Here is a 14,506-nt window from a genome sequence, read left to right as displayed (position 1 = left end):
GCGATCTGCAAGAGCGAAGTCGATGGAGATAATCAATGCCTGTTAATACGAAGCGTCGAGGCGTTTTATATTTATAAGGTTCTGAATTGGTAATCTGTATCGTTGACATAATAGATTTATCATATACTTAGTTGAACTAATATAACAATCGCAATGGAATGTTATATAAAAAGATATTAACGTAACTTATGATCTTAAATAGTTAGTTTTTTTGTATTAATATCAATAAGCTTTATCTGCGTTTTTTATATCAGTAGTTTTACACTCAAAGTTACTATAAAAATAAGACGTAAATATGAATAAATTAATGGACGCAAAATATATGTGTAGAGAAACGTGTAGAGAAACGTGTACCATGAGAAAGAAACTATTGAACATTATTGCGAGGCTGTTCTACGCAGCAAAAGCTGCATATTTGACGAAAGCTCGATGATGATCCAAGGCGTCGACAGTCACGCATTGTTTTGACGTTGTCTCGAGTAATCGTCGAATATGCATACAATATGCGCCAGGTGTTCCGTCGGGAAGCGAACGACGTGCGGTTCGCCTTGCCATGCAAATGTGTCCGCAATAATTTATTTAAATGTAAGTCCGTCACAATCCTGTGGATGCGCATATATAATATTTACGTGCTGTACGTATTCGATACGCTACCTCAACAGCTAATAGAAAATCATATTAAAAATCAGAAACACCCGCAGCGCATTGTTCCTCAATACTTTCCGATGCGCCATTAATTTTTATTATGTACAGTAAATACACACTGTTTAATATATTAATGGTTAACGTTGCTAGTTTAACAATTAGTACATTTACTAAAAAAAAAACACTTTTTTACAGTGAAACACCTGATAATAATTTTTTTATACAAAAAATATATAAATATAATATATAATTATATACAAAATATGTCCATCTGTGTTTATAATTAGCTTTTTATTTTGCAAAATTTTTGTTTTGTATAAAAAATAGTAAATAAGCATACTAAAAAGATGAAAACTATTAATTAAAGAGATAATTTTTGCATTGTTTTTTTACAAAAAGTTAAATATGAAAAATAAGGAAAAAATGGGTCATGTATAATCATATGTAATATATTCCTTAAATCATAAATATATATAATTATATATAATAGGTGATTTTTTCTCATTTCTTTATAATTAACTTTTTATAAAAGAAACAATGTAAAAATTGTCTTTTTAATTAGTTTCCTTTTCAGTATAATTATTATTTTTTTATATCAAACAAAAAAGAAATTAGTATAAACATATATTGACATATACATATATTTTTTTGTATATAATTATACATATTTATACATTGAACCAAAACATAAATTCTAATGAAATATTCATTCTACTAAGGAAAAATTTATTAAAATTGGTCTAATAAATTATTTTATTATCATAATGTTTTATTTATTGTAACAAAGAATAATTTGTTATATTAAAAAATTTATTTATGGCTAATGAAAGGTTCAATGTAATATTTATACTAACAAAAAGTTTATTGTATCAACAAATTTTAGTCAATAAACGTCATACATTAATATTATGAAGAATATTTTTTTCAGTGTATATAAAAAAATTTTTTACCGGGCAGTGCACTTACCTATGAGATTCTGATAAATTGTTCCTTTTTTACAAAATATTATAATAACCCGAGTACGTCGTACGTAATAACGTATTCAATCAAACAGATTGAACGGCGTTTTAACCGGGCCTTTGCATATTTTACTGGATATGAATTTCGTGTTTACGACAAGAATAAAATGGAATCCCGTCATGTAAAAGAAGAATCAACGAGATTACCGTGACAGTAATCCTTTGAAAATTGAAATCCGTAGAAGCCGCTAGGCTGCTCCTTTAAAAACACATAAATTAGGCGTAAATAGCTGCACGAGAAAGCAGCTCTTGAGCGGTAAATTATGGATCGCTGACGCTGCCGCGCGCTTCTGCACCTAATGTCCCCATCTCTCACAACAATTTTACATCTTTTATCTTACGTTCTCGATTCGATCGCGCGAGTCAGCCGTTTTCCTCCGTATCTCCTCCGAAGAGCCGTATCCCGTGAGTCGCGGGATATTCAAATACATAAATAACCTACATACGTGCGCGTTTCCGTACAAATGATTACTTTATTACTTAATCGTAAAATAAGGCCCGCAGTTTTGGCGCCCCGTCTATACGTGTCTCCATTATTATTCGGCCGGCCCCGAATCGCTTTTCTCCCGAGAGAATCTCTTTATCGACGCGAATTCGACGCGTCCGACAGTAAAATCTGACGTTGGCAGACGCTGGGGACTGTCCGATTGCGTTCGTTACGACGGCGCGCGCTCGCGTATGCGTGCGGTGTAACCAGATCTTTACGCGACAATGAAACGGGGGAATAATCGCCGGCGATTCTCCGTCCGTCCGGAGTCCCGGCGGATTGGCTTTTACGAGTGGTCGACTTTGGCTGCGCGGCGCCGTCCTCAAGGCCGCGGGGAAGACCCGTGAGGCCCTCCCGTCGGGAGGCCGGTAAAAAGAGGTTTGATTTATTCGAAATTACGTTAACCATCGGCCATCTGCGAAAGAAAGAAAGAGAGAGAGAGAGAGAGACCGTGTCCCGCGTTACCTAATTGAGAAACGCGATGGCCGATGAATCATCGTCGTTGCCGCGAGTGCGCCGGCGAGGAGAGCCCGCGAATAGTTTTACGACCGTGAGAGTGGCGACAAAGAAGAGAACGATGATGGAGAACGGAAGGCGGACTTGGAACCTGGAAGAAGTCGGAGGAAGGGTAAAACGTGCAGCGTAGGAAGGAACGCGGACGACAGTGTCCGGGGGGATTTGATTGCGGAAAATTAACGAGCAAGCGGATGATAAATTAATTAATTAATGTCGAAACATTTTCTTTACGACACAATTAATCAAATCTGTACTGTGTTCATTAGAAAAAGTCACTTTAGCAATCACTATTTTTGTTACTAGAGAATAATAACGACATTTTTCTAGTCATATTTACTACATGTAACGCGTCATATAGATCTTTGATGATAATAGAATCTTTCAAGGGGAAGCGTAAATTAAGAAAATCTCAAGTGTACGAAAGGAGAGAAAAAAAAAGAGACCGAGTCGAGAGATGCGAGACTCGGCGAGTTTCCTTCGGTTTCGTGTCTTTTGTTCTTAACATGCGTTATCTGCGTACGAGAGGAAGAAGAAGAAGAAGAAGAAGAAGAAGAAGAAGAAGAGGACACGGAAGAAATGGAAAGGGCAGGCAGGGATAAGGCGAAGGGAATAGCATATCGGGAGAGGCGCGAGCGCGCGCCCGCGAGGGCCAACTTTGTCCTTCCTTCCTTCTTTTCTACCGTTTTCTCGGCCTCGCCGTCGTACGCGTCGCCCAACCGCGACATAACCCGCCGTCGACCACACGCGTCGACAAGTAGATAAACCGATTGATATACGGCCTACATCCTACCCGCTGCCTCCTATTCGTCCGCTCGCGCCGATTTGGCGGCCGCTCGTCATCGGGCCGCGGTGTCGCGCGTGTCTCGTAACACGGAGACTCGTGCCTCTTCCCGCGACGAGCGGAGTCACCCGCGTGGTTAGGTCATGTTGGGTGCCAATTCGCGCAAGACTTATTAAGCAAGGATAACTCACTAAAGAGAGAAAGGGAGAGATGCACATGCACACCAAGTGTGCTATCGAGATGAAGATTATGCTCACGAAGAAAGGTGGAGAGGCATTCATTAACCGGACGGTTACTCGTAACCGATTTACTATCTACTAATTGCTTGTTGCCGGTATTATCGCAACAACTGCGATCTTTATTAAGTGTAATTAATTACTAATTAATCAGAGATAAACGAGCGAGCGGTATTCTCACTTTCTATCTCGCGCCGCTTCAGCCGCCATATCGATTTATACTACTAAATGTCCCTCTTCCTCGCTCGTCATTATTATTATCACTCATTACCGTCATTCATACGGGTGTCCCCATTTTCCCTGCCCGATGATCCGTCCCCGTTGCGATAATGTTTGCGTTTCGACAGCCGATCACTGGTACCGTTCTCTAATGGTTCGCGCGCGCGCGCACATCGAGAGGCTCGATCAGTTCGTTATTCGCTCATCCGCCTACCAACATTAATGACCGTCTACCATCGCTTAAAGCGTACGCCGCGACGGGCTCCGAGGCGACGATTTGTCCGAGAAATGGTAATCGGAATCCTGCTGGGCCCGGTAACGAGATTCGAGTGGTCCCCTCGACACACTGGGGCCCCCGGGCCCCGCCGTCACGCCGCGGGGAGGGGGCAAAGATCGATTTAAACGTTCGCAGGGAGGTCGGGTGTTCCTCGACCCTCGGCAGCCTCTCGCGAGAGTGTTCCCGAATCTGGCGAAAGATTGTGACAGCGACTCGTATATATCTTCACAGGCGCAACCGCCTGCGAACAGCGTAGCGACAATATAACCGGCCTGTTGATAGCGGCCGTCTGTGGTTCTGTCAACGACTACGAAGGGTTTCGTCGAATGATGCCGCAGCTACCCACGAAGCGGTTTTTCTCCTCTGCGGTTCTCCTTCGGCCATTCTACGGTTATTCAAGTTACATTTGTGAAAAAAAAAAAAAATATGCTACAAACTTTTTTTATTTATCGGGTACGTCTCTCGATGAATCTCTATTCCGCAACAAAAAGAAAAAATACATCACTTTATATACGTATACATAATTGCTGCTTTAAAATTAATTGTAAACATTTGTAATTGTTTTGGCTATATGTACACGGAAAATTTTTAATAAAAAATTATATTGTGCACGGTAGCAGCTAAAATTTTTATAATTTCTTCCTTTTTCCACCCTTATTGCGTATCATAGGAATTTTCTTCTAGTATAAATTTTCTTTGTGTAGCACAAGAGAAAAGTTACAAAATTTTAAAAACTGTAGACTTCTTAGAATTACTTTTTTTTCCTATTCAATGATGATATATTTTGGTTGTGAATATTTGAATTTTATTTTCAAAATTGTAAAGAATGGAACAATGAATAATTAAGCTTTTTGAAGCGTAAATGACTGTATTTTGCTATAGTGTTAAGTGAATAATTTTTGAATGCGTAAGTGGATTTAAATAAATTTTTGCACAAATATTTATTAGTCTTATTAATATAAATATAAACGCAATTTTATATAAAACTCAAAAGCAAACAAAAAATTAACCTTTAAACAAAAAGAATTGTGCTCAAATAGAACAATCTATGAAACTTTTATAATGTTTTTGGTAATGTTTTAAAATGTGGCACATCCTTAAACTTTTAAAGTTATAGAATCAAAGTAACTCCACATTTCTGAGCGCATTGAACTAAACAGATACGCGTGTTTTATTGTTAAAAGAATAAAACAAGATTAACAAGCGGCGCATCAATAGAACTAAAGATAAATTTTGGCATTTGCAACGTTGCGTACTGTGCGAAACACGTTTGGTTACATAAACGTAAAATGTTCCATGAAGTTTATAAGTGGATATCTTTCCATGTTACGCGCACAACACACGCCAATGGGAACAGCTTATTAAATGCGCAGTAACAAATCGCACGAATACGTGATACCGTCAGGGATTCCGCGGCAGGGAAAAACGTTTTGAGAAAAGTCAGCCTCCTCTACTTCGAATATTCTCTAGAATTTGCCTCATGCATTATGCCGCACCGAGAGTCTGTACGCGTACGCGACGCGCGCTTGTTTCGCAATCCGAAGTACAAACGTCCTCCGCGTTCGTGCCCGAGGTCATAACCATGTCGTTGCAAAAGTGTCGCTTCGCGCGCGCTACATCCGGCATGCGGTTCCACGAGCCCGCGGTCGAGCCGCGCGGTCATAAAGAAAAAAAAAAAAAAAAAATATGGATGTGTCTCATCCCGGATTCAAATGCACACCCTCGGCTCCCGATGCCACATAAATTCGGTTCAAGTCGGTGTGAAGACAGCGACGGCGCGCATACTAAAATCCCGCGGCCGTTTCCACGCCCGCCGTGGATAACAAAGTCGATCTCCTCCCTCGTCCTTTGTAATCTGGAAGCGTACATCATGGAATCGCATTTTCAACCGGCCGAGCCGATCCTGCAGTTGTGGCGAAATGCCTGAAATGTCTGCGCGATAACCGTCGGGGATAATTCGCTGTTCACGTCTATTGAGTCCAATTCGAAATTTAGCATCAGACAGCGCGCACTTTTTTAAATAAATTGTCATTTCAGTTAAAACAAGAAATATTTATATTATGCAAGTGTATCCGTCTATTGTTTATCACTGGTTTATTACCAATGTAGTGTTACAATGTCTTTTAAAGATGTTTTAGCTCTACCTTATAAGCTAAAAGTTATTAAAATTAAACAATTGCAGGTTTCTTATATTTATTTTCTTTTTTTCTTAATCAATGACATAAAATTTCGATCTTGAACTTTGGCACTGAAACAAGTTGGAAAGAAAAGAACAATAAAAAATTTGGCTTATAATGGCAAAAATAACATTGTGTAGTTTTATGTAAATAACTTTTAAATAAATATTCAAATCAACTTTTGCGCTAATATTTATTACATTTTCATTAGTATACATAAACAAATAATTTCTTATTAAAAAGCAAATAAAAAATAAAATAACTTTAAACCGATAATGTTCAAATTTTACACAGATTCAAATATAATGAGAGAACAATCTATAAAATTAAAAAATTTTTAATAATGCTCCGTATACATAGCCTTAAATCGCTTTTTATGAATAAAACGTAAACGATGCCGTTTATGTTCAAAGAGTTGATATAATAAAGTAACAAGTCCATTAAATTTGACCGGCGCCAACAGACATCTCATCGCTTTTTAAAGCCCGTCGTTTATCGTCGGAAAAATTTAAGCGATTAAACGCATCTCCCCGTAATAAAATTGTTCGCCGCGATATTTCCGACGGGTAGGAGAAGAGAAACGGGGAAAACGCGCCGGCATCGTTGCGCGTGTCATCGTTCCATCTATTTCGGCAATAATTCCCGGCACTTCCTTCTGCGGAGCAGCGCGCGTTGCGTTTAATCGTCGCAACACACGAGCGCGCAGTTATTACGGTTTTTAAGCCTTTCATAAAGGCCCCGTGCCCGCCGGGATCTCTAAACAGCGCGAGGTGAACGAGTGAATGAGCACGTAAGAGAGAACGGGTGGGGTGAGAGGGCGCTAAGGAAGGGTAGGAGGGGAGAATATAAGGCAGTTATTTACGAGACAGCTCCGCGGCATAACGAGCGCCCGCGAGGCCAACGAACGGCTAAGCGGCGCGACACCAATCTGTTCTGGACACATAGTGAAATTTCGCGAAACAAATACGAGCCCGGCGAGACTATCGCTGTCATCCCGATGGACCGGTGATATCCATACGCGGAAGAGCGCGCCCTCCTATTGGGAGGAGGGTCAGGACGCTCTCCCAGAACTGGATTATACGCATCGAGCGCGGGATCATCCGAGTGGGAATAGTTTCTCCGGTCGTTAAAGACCTGAGACTTTAAGACGCAACTGCCATTAAACGTTGCGAGAGAATTAAGAATCAGAGAGTGGAGAACGTTCAATTAAAAAAAGATCTGAATAATAATTTTTAAGTATGTGAGTCGGAGGAGAACGTTTTTTTTTCTATTAATAGAAAATCAGCACAGCTGATTAATAATATGTTTGCCAATAGCTACAACATCTATGGTCTATCCATCAAAATTTTTGTGCACTCTCAACGCTTTGTACAAATATCTAATTTAAATTTTGTGTGCAAACAACGCTGTTATTGCAGCCCAATTAATCACAGCTGATTATTTTGGATGCATTTGTATAAAGCGTTGAGAGTGCACAAATATATTGATGGATAGATCATATTATTAACGTATTACATATTAGGAAGAAGGCAACACTATTAATTATTGTTTAAAAAAATTGGTTTGAGTAAGTTATAATACTTTTCAAATAAGAGTAGGATAAAAATGAGCAAAAGGCCTCATGAACGTGTAATAAGTTGTTGATAATTTAAACAAAACGTTAAATCACAAATTAACGTTATGCGGCTAATAAATTTAATTTCACCGGCAGCAATGGATCTGCCGAAATATACATATTCACAGATCGCTTGCGTTAATGTACAACGCATGTCGAGGGGCTTCGAGGGAGAGCCCGCAAACGTAAAGTTTCGATTTGTTTTTAATATATGTTGTAAATTACAACATATATTAAAAACAAATCGAAACTTTTGCACTTACCTACTATATAGAGAAATATAAAGTGTATTTATGTTTAAAGAGCAGCACGTTATTTTAATGGCGATCATTAAAAAAAGGGAAAGAGCGGAGAACCTGAGCGTGTAATTTATAATTCGTAGATTTGTAATTTACGTTCGCGGGCTCTTCCTCGAAGCCCCTCGACATGCGTTGTACGTACGTTAACGCAAGCAATTTGTGAATATGTGTATTTCGGCAGGCCCATTGGCTGCCGGTGAAATTAAATTTAGCCGCATAACGTTAATTTGCGATCGATCGTCAGCGGGGACGATATAACGGCAATGTAAGTAGAAATAAACGTCGCGGCGGCACTCGAACGGTCGTTGGACGAGAAATTTATGTTCTCGTTGCTTAACGTCGTCGTGGGCCCCGTCGTCTGTACCCGGCTTATTAATACGGAGGAGTAAGGCCCGGGGCCCGGGGACCGCGAGCGCGCGCGCGCGCGTGGACCGAAAGACTCTCCGGGCGTTACACCATTCTAGCTCTCGGATATTTATTATCGGGCGTCGATCGCATGAATCGCCAATCGATATGCCATTCGTAGAGAGACAAGAAACGCGGGACACCCCGCGGACGGTCTTGCGGGCTTGACACGACCTAACAAATGGCTGTTTTACGTCGGGCAGAAAATGAAGCAAGCATGACGAGTTGATTTTCGGTCGCCACGGGAGTGTGCGCGCTGAGGGGGAGGCACGAGGGCCCCGACGGGGTGTGGATAGCGCTCGCTCATGCTCGCGCGCGCGCGGAACCCTTCCACATTGGGAGAGGGAGCGACGACCATACGTAGTAACCGAGAAAGAGAAAGTGATACCGAACGCACCGTCGCGCCGTGGCCGAGGGGAAAGAGGAACGGAAGGAGAGAAAATGTAGAAAGAGAAGCCTCTCTCCCCCCCCTTTCCCTCCCCGCGACAGGACGACCAATGATGTGTGACGGGAGAAAGAACGAAGGGCGCGGGGAGAAAAGCGAGAGAGGAGACACTCCTACGGTCCTGGAGAACACGAGCCAAGAGGTGTTACTTGTCAGTCCTCGCCTCGAGGCAATGACAGCCGTAGCCGGTGAATTAGCATGGGATAATGGGACGCGGTTGGCCCGGTACCTCCGCGGGGGCCAATGAGCAGCCACAAAACCGTAGTTGGAGCCGGAACGACTGGAAACGGGAACGATCGTCCTGGAGCCCTCGACTGGAAACCCAAATACCTCTGAGTCATACGTGAGAGATGCTTCTTTCTTTTTTTTCTAAGAAGATCCATGATGTCTTTCTTCTAATTTAATTTGTTTAAGACTCCCTTCTTTCCGAAGCATATGTACATATATACCTGTTAAAAGAATTACACGCAACTGATAATGACAGTCCTAAGAATTACTAATCAAAAATCAATTAAAAACTTACCTGCCAAAATGTTACGTCGAGGCGGCAAGATAGAAACGCACGCAAAGTTCTGCAGATCTCTCTCTCTCTCTCTCTCTCTCTCTCTTCTTTCTCTATCTTTGGGACCGTAAGCATATCGCGTAATATAGTTGTAATTTTAATTACAACCAATCTACAAGTGTACCGGGACAAGTTGATTATCATGCTACGTTGACATTACATGCCAAACGGACACGAGGAGGGGTGCGGGACGGGACGGCGCTGAAGCGCGCGCGTGATGAACCTCCACGCCTCTTCGTGACACCTCGGTCCGAACGACTGTCACCGATCTTACCTCTCGCTCGAGATGCGGATGATCCTTTGTCGACACTCCCACATTCCCCGATGACGAGGCCAGATCAGAGCTGCGGATAGCACGGCGGCGTATAGATTGTCTCGCGGGCCGAATCTGTCCGCACCGTCTCCGCTGCAGATTCATACCGATGGCCGTTTCTTATAGATCACTCTACTGGGATCTTTCGGCGACCGAAAGACCCGAGATCGGCTCCAAAAATAACTCTTTGTTCCCGATGCAATTTTCACGACTATTTCTTTTTATCTCATTAGACGCGATTTTTACGCGGGTGATTACCGTTTGAAGATTACGCCCCGTTCAACGAGTAGAAAAATGAAGTCAACTGGTATTGTCAGTGGAGCAACCATATAATTTGTCCATCTCCGCATGAATTTTCCATGGATTGTCAGCACATTTGTAAGTGGCACAGCAACTTCATGATCCCGCGAGTCGAATAATCGCAGGAAAGTAGCGCGTGACTTTTTGCCATACATACTTCGTGCATGCATGAATACTCGCGTGGGCGGATGGAACGGAGAGAGTACTAAGATGAGGAAAACGGACGGAGTTGAAGTCGCACGCGTCACAATATATCGTCAACTTTCCAAAATCAAATAAATATCATGTTTCAGTCTACTTTGCAAACTGCAGGGAATCCCGCGTGGACTACCAGACGTCATAATTTATTATTCGGTAGCGACACAACGGGTCAGGCACATATACGCGACGCTGCAAGTCTATCGGTCGCGGTAGAGATTAACTGTTAAATAAGGACATCAATTATCCCGTTCGGGTTCATTTGTCATCGCGACTTTTTCCATTCTTCATGCTAGAATTTTATTACGACACGATGATCAAGATCGTCCGGGACGCTGGCTGGCTCACGCGGGATGCCGCGCGGACAGAGGCGATCGGAGCAGGTTCACTTCGTCACCTGGAATTAATTACGCCGAGAGAGGCCATAATTTCTCCACGCCGCCGCCGCCGCCGCCGTGGCTCGAGCTGCCTGCGAGCGGGGACCGTCGATCGGATCGTTCGCCTCGCGGTGGGGGAGGAACGTTAAACGTCAACGTCGATACACCGTCGGCGTAAATAATCGTTATTGTTGAAGCCCCGCGCAGCAGCAGCAGCAGCAGCGGCAGCAGCCACGGCAGCGCGGTGCAACCTCTTTTTCTCCGTTGCACGCTCGTTCCGGCGCGACGTCGAGCGCGAGCGCCGGTCACCGGTGAGTCACAACGGGACCTCACTCGCGTCGGTGGAGATAGAGGGAGATAGAGTGAGAAAGAGAGAAGTGGTTCTTGTCTCGTAATTTATAGATCGTAGCGAATCGCCAAAGGGGGACAACGGAAGAGACTCGTCTTCATGGCGGACGCCCGTTTCTTCGTCCCGGTTCTTCCCCCGTGGACGGATCGGTCGTCGAGGGAGGTGCATCGTTTCCGCGCTCGAAATCAGCTCGGTTGTTTGGATTATTCTGAACTGGAATGAAGACTCCTTGAGGCAACAATGTTTTACGAAATATCAGCCTTATCAACATTCATATATGTTTCTTTATTGTCCATTTGTTGTGCAAATTTAATTGTTTTCTAGAGACTTTAATTAAATTTTTAACGAGGGTTACACATACGTTCTAGTGAAAAAGTGTTTCAAAGTTTTCTCTGATGAGGGAGAAAAATTATATTTAAAATAAATATATGTACATATAATGCGTACGTTATCTTAAAATAAATTTGTTTCGTGAACACTTAGCACAGAACAGACGTTTTTACTACTTATATTTATTTTTACTCTTTCTAAAAGAGAACTATATCTTTACGGCGTGTATGAAGAGGCTGAAACGTACAACATATTACTGTATATGTCAAATAAGTATATATCAAATAAGTACTATATGACACAACAAATGTAAACGACATTTACATCGCAAAGGCAATTATTGGCAAGAACGTACGTATCGCAGAGCCGTAAGCGTAAGTGTTCTTCGAAGTGACCTCTTACGCGTATCGTCCTACTTGTAGCATCGTCTAATCCCCTCCGGTCGCAGACGATCCCGGTCGACCTCTCGAGGTCCGGATAGTGTCTGTGTCTAGGCGCCACGCGCGCGAGTCGGAGTATCGTCTCCAGGAGTCGATGGGAACTGTGGTGGCTTCGTCTTCACATATTGTGCCAACAATTAGGTGAAAGGCGCTCCCACAGATCTTAGAAGCCGCGCTAAGAGTACCAAGCGGGAGAGAGAATGAGAGAGAGAGAGAGAGAGAGAGAGAGAGAGAGAGAGAGAGAGAGAAAGGGAGAGGGAGAGCGTACGATCGGGCACGAGAAGACGAGAGGCACGGGGGACTAGATCGTTTAATATACCTACTGAGCGGCCAACCGACCTACCTACCTACCAACCTATCGCCTAGCAATGTAGACGCTTACCAACGTCGCGGAACGAACGTGTACGAGATCGAGTCCGACAAAGACAGAATCCTAGTCGAGCAAAGCACACCTCGTGCTCGCCCAAGGGGGACTAATCTAGCTGGTAGTTTGACGTGGCGATGATGCGGTAGTAACCTTTAGATGCTCCGTCCTCCGATACTCGCAACGCGATATCCCCGCGCGTTTACGCCTCGCGTACCCGCCTTTTCCCTCTTCTTTTTATTTCGCCTTCACTAGCCGGTTCCTTTCATTCAGGTAGAGACTGCAAGTTTGTATTTTGCAATGTGACTACAATCCGAAACTACAGTCTGATTTTCTGAGATACTTATGTTTCTATAATTCTTGACAAAAACTTTCGTTCCTTCAAAGCTGCACTATTTTTAAGTTAAAATAAAAGTATTTAACTTTTTGTAATAGAAAGCTACGTGTGTATGAAATAGAGAAATCTTAATGTTTAAAATATTTTAAGTTTGATTATGACTTTTTATGTTAATATATAACGTTTTTCTAAAATAAACAAGTCATTTGCATTATTTTAAAAGATAGACGGTTGTCATTGTCATTTTTTAAATTTTCTTGCTACATTTACTATAATTTTAAGTAGAAAAAAAATATTAATTATGATATCTTTATTTATATTTTTCTGTTTGTTTTATTGGTTATTTTTTATGTCTTTTTACACACAACAGTTTTAAGAATTTACAATCACTGTTACCTATATCTATAAATAAAAATATAAAATCTTTAAAAAGTTTATATATGTTGTAATCTGAATCTCAAATGCACATACTTGCTCACACAAGGAAATTTGATTGAATATATAATTAATCCTATCAAGAAAAATATATATTTATTTTTACTCAAAAGTAATTTGAGTGGGGGAACAATACCCAATAGAGAATAACAATATTTTCAAACCAAGAATATGTGCTCTTTAGATAACTATTATAATATTAAAGTAAAAATATCTTGCTAAAATTTGAGATAATTAAACTCTTTAAAGATTTTATATTCTTGCTTACAAGAATGAATTAATGCTAATTTTTTTCTGTATATTATAGCACGTATATTTGGCCTCACGCACATGCAGTTTAAATCTCATCTATCGCGCTTTATCCGCTTTAAAATGATGATTTAGCGATAGTAACCTTCTTAACCTTTAGGTACTCACCTTTTGCTACTACACACAATCGTACTCACTTTCACACGTAACACCGTCTTTGATTATCTCCTCGCATATCACCTTTTCTCAATTCGATTCTATATGCTTAATAATATTTTATAACGTAAACCGTCATTACGTGTATCTATATCTATCTCGTATGACCTCGTCTCATTGCTTTCATCGATTAACTACGCGCCAAGCTTGCTTTATTGATCTCCGTTGATCCTTTTGCAAAAAGGCGCTCGGATCTCGACTCATGTTCGCCAATGATTGGACGTAACAAAGAGGTCCTGAGAGGAGTGGTATCTATATACATACATACATACTTACATACACACACACACACACACACACACACACTCATATATATATATTTACACATAGGGGTGTCCCAAAACACATAGGTCAACGCTCGTAAAAAAATAGAAGGGATCGAGATGAATATAAAAATCCAATATTGTCTTGGGTTAGGTCCACCAATAATCGAGATATTAACGTATGGAATCTGCAAATAATCTAATTAATTTCTATCGTGATTGTGAACAGTAAATTAATAAAAGCTTATCGTACGTTCACGATAGATTTTTTCTTCCGTGTTATGGTTCGAGCGGATCAAACTCTTCCCTCGGCGGGCTCTCATTCACATAATTGGAAAAAATAATCTCTCGATTATTAGTGGACCTAACCCAAGACAATATTGGACTTTTATGTTCATCTCGATCCCTTCTACCTTTTCGCTTCGGCGTTGGCCCACATGTTTTGGGACATCCTGTATATAAAAGATTGATATTGTCTCTTCCTGTATAATTATCATTACGCAATCGCGCAATAACGCACGCCGAGTACGTTTCAACTGCCACATTCCTTTCCTCTTCTTTCTTTACATTCCATCTGTGGCCCTGACCCTTGTGTTACGATACTATCGCTTTCAATAAAAGTACTTTTTTTTTCAAGAATTGCAAAATGCAT

Source organism: Monomorium pharaonis, chromosome 2 (assembly GCF_013373865.1).
Source record: "Monomorium pharaonis isolate MP-MQ-018 chromosome 2, ASM1337386v2, whole genome shotgun sequence".
In the NCBI taxonomy this organism is placed as follows: domain Eukaryota; kingdom Metazoa; phylum Arthropoda; class Insecta; order Hymenoptera; family Formicidae; genus Monomorium; species Monomorium pharaonis.
This window is presented reverse-complemented; position numbering follows the sequence as displayed.